General features: G+C 31.7%; 1 long non-coding RNA gene across 1 annotated transcript; it reads right to left on the bottom strand.

Moving 5' to 3' along the window:
• Positions 1-226: 226 nt before the first annotated feature.
• LOC128697645 (uncharacterized) lies at positions 227-2,205 on the bottom strand. The gene is made up of 3 exons (XR_008408332.2): positions 2,137-2,205; positions 1,825-2,034; positions 227-361 (listed from the first exon to the last, which is right to left on the bottom strand). It is a non-coding gene; the product is annotated as an uncharacterized lncRNA (long non-coding RNA).
• Positions 2,206-3,546: the final 1,341 nt, after the last annotated feature.

Genomic DNA, 3,546 nt, shown 5'->3' with positions numbered 1-3,546 from the left:
TTGCTTGAGAAAAATTTTGAATATTTTTGCCTAAATTCATCTGGAGAGAAAAAATTATTTCACGGTTTTATTTATAGAAGCAAAATTTTCAGTACGACAGAATAAATTTTATTTTCGTTTATTCGCGTCCAAATTAATGTCAAAATGGCTATTAAAAAATATTTATGGGTAAGAGAATGAAAAGAGGTATATACATTTAATTTTTTATTATAAATAAAGTTATATACACCGAGAGTTTACTTTAATACACATTGAGGGTAATAAAGTGTTCTTGACAGGTTGAGTACAGGTGACAAGTTGAATAAACTTATTATTAAGAGTACATGGCTACTGATGTTGTCCCACGTACGTCAGTGTAACTCTGAGGAAGATAAAATAACACTGGTTAATATATACCACTTCTGTCCGTCATACACACACACACACACACGGGTAGGTATTCAAAGAATATCAATTTTGATATAATAAACTAAGTACACAAACTCTCTTTCTCTATATATATATAATTATATATATATATATATATATATATATATATATATATATATATATATATATATATATATATATATATATATATATATATATATATATATATGTCGTGCAGAACAGGCAGAACTTGCGATCTTGGCTTAAATAGCAACGTTCATCTTGCCATATAGGGCAAGTGAAAATTTGTGTATGCAATAATTTCGCCAAAATCATTCTGAACCTAACGAAAAAAAATATATTTCACTGTGTTTGTTTAGTATTAAATTATTGTAAACAAATCTAAAATGTATTTAGTTGGGTTAGGCTAAAATAAATTGTTCTTGTTATAATAAGGTTAGGTAAGTTTTCTAAGATTTTTTTGGTGCAAAATTAATTTTTTTTACATTAACGTTAATGAAAAAAATATATCTTTAAACGTATAAAAGAGAATTTCAGAAAGGACTTAATTTTAAATGAGTTCTTGCTAATTGACCAGTTTTACATATTCGGCACGACATATATATATATATATATATATATATATATATATATATATATATATATATATATATATATATATATATATATATATATATATATATATATATATATATGTATATATATATTATATATATATATATATATATATATGCAATAAGATCACAGTAAACAGGTGATTTCAAAATATGCAAAACAACCACTCTGAAAGAATAGAGAAATTCCAAGCGCTTTCGTGACTACTCACATTATCAAGGAACTATGAAAGTGAAGCATCCAAGGAAGCTATATAAGATTCAATTATATTCCATGGTCGACAGGAATATAATTGAATCTTGTTTCATAAAAAGCAGTTTTGACAATAATATGAATATTTCCTTTGGTTTATATAAATTAGATCCATTTATAATTAATAGAATTTGGGTAGAATTTAATAATACACTGGACAAATAAATAGCTTGGGGGTGAGTTTTGCAAAGGACCTGTCCAAGTTGGCTCGCCGCGCGTCACGTGTTTAACCGTTGTGGGATCTGATAGTGAGGTGCTGGCCGACCCCTTATATAGCTTCCTTGGATGCTTCACTTTCATAGTTCCTTGATAATGTGAGTAGTCACGAAAGCGCTTGGAATTTCTCTATTCTTTCAGAGTGGTTGTTTTGCATATATATATATATATATATATATATATATATATATATATATATATATATATATATATATATATATATATATATATATATATATATATATATATATATATATATATATATATATATATATATATATATATATATATATATATATATATATATATATATATATATATATATATATATATATAGTCCGCTCAACTGACCTGACATTAACCTCAGCGTCCGTATCCATAGAATCCACGTCCAAATCCATATCCGCCATAGCCACGTCCAAATCCGCCATATCCACCATATCCACCATAGCCGCCATATCCACCATAGCGAAGATATCCAGGGAGAGGCAGAGGTGCTGCCTCAGGTCTGGCCAGGACCACCACCAGGACACCAGCCAACACCAACACCATCATCATCACCTGCAACACAAAACATTCTTCAGAATCTATGCTGACTAGCAGATACAATAAAAAAATTTCACATGGTATCAAGAAAACATCAAGAGTGTCTGTGTCACTCACAGCTGTGGAGACCATCTTGACCAGGTGCAGGAGTCTTCTTGTGAGGAAGTAACAGTTGATACTGTCCACCAGCCGTCACTGCCACCTTATATACCACCAAAAAACAACCTGACACGCGACGTTAACTACTAATTGCTGTCACCTTGACATGAAGTGTGTCATGTCTGCTTATTTTAGTCTGTGATTGTATACACCCGCCGTTACTGACCATCTGTTGTCTTAGAATTACTTCGTACGATAGTATTCTAGGTACTCACACACACGCACCCAGTATTACTGATAATATGCAGTATTACTGATAGTACACACTACTAATGATAGTACACAGTATTACTGATAGTACAGAGTATTACTGATAGTACACAGTATTACTGTCAGTACACAATATTACTGATAGTACACATTGTTACTGACAGTACACAGTATTACTGATAGTACACAGTGTTACTGACAGTACACAGTATTACTGATAGTACACGGTATTACTGACAGTACACAGTATTACTGATAGTACACAGTATTACTGACAGTACACAGTATTACTGATATTAAACAGTGTTACTGACAGTACACAGTATTACTGATAGTACACAGTATTACTGACAGTACACAGTATTACTGATAGTACACAGTATTACTGACAGTACACAGTATTACTGATAATACACAGTGTTACTGACAGTACACAGTATTACTGATAGTACACAGTGTTACTGACAATACACAGTATTACTGATAGTACACAGTGTTACTGACAGTACACAGTATTACTGATAGTACACAGTGTTACTGACAGTACACAGTATTACTGATAGTACACAGTGTTACTGACATTACACAGTATTACTGATAGTACACGGTATTACTGACAGTACACAGTATTACTGATAGTACACAGTGTTACTGACAGTACACCGTATTACTGATAGTACACAGTGTTACTGACAGTACACAGTATTACTGATAGTACACGGTATTACTGACAGTACACAGTATTACTGATAGTACACAGTATTACTGACAGTACACAGTATTACTGATAGTACACAGTGTTACTGACAGTACACAGTATTACTGATAGTACACAGTGTTACTGACAGTACACAGTATTACTGATAGTACACAGTATTACTGACAGTACACAGTATTACTGATAGTACACGGTATTACTGACAGTACGCAGTATTACTGATAGTACACAGTATTACTGACAGTACACAGTATTACTGATAGTACACAGTGTTACTGACAGTACACAGTATTACTGATAGTACACAGTGTTACTGACAGTACACAATATTACTGATAGTACACAGTATTACTGACAGTACACAGTATTACTGATAGTACACAGTATTACTGACAGTACACAGTATTACTAATAGTACACAGTGTTACTGACAGTACACA

This window comes from Cherax quadricarinatus, chromosome 68 (assembly GCF_038502225.1).
Source record: "Cherax quadricarinatus isolate ZL_2023a chromosome 68, ASM3850222v1, whole genome shotgun sequence".
Lineage (NCBI taxonomy): Eukaryota > Metazoa > Arthropoda > Malacostraca > Decapoda > Parastacidae > Cherax > Cherax quadricarinatus.
This window is presented reverse-complemented; position numbering and strand designations above follow the sequence as displayed.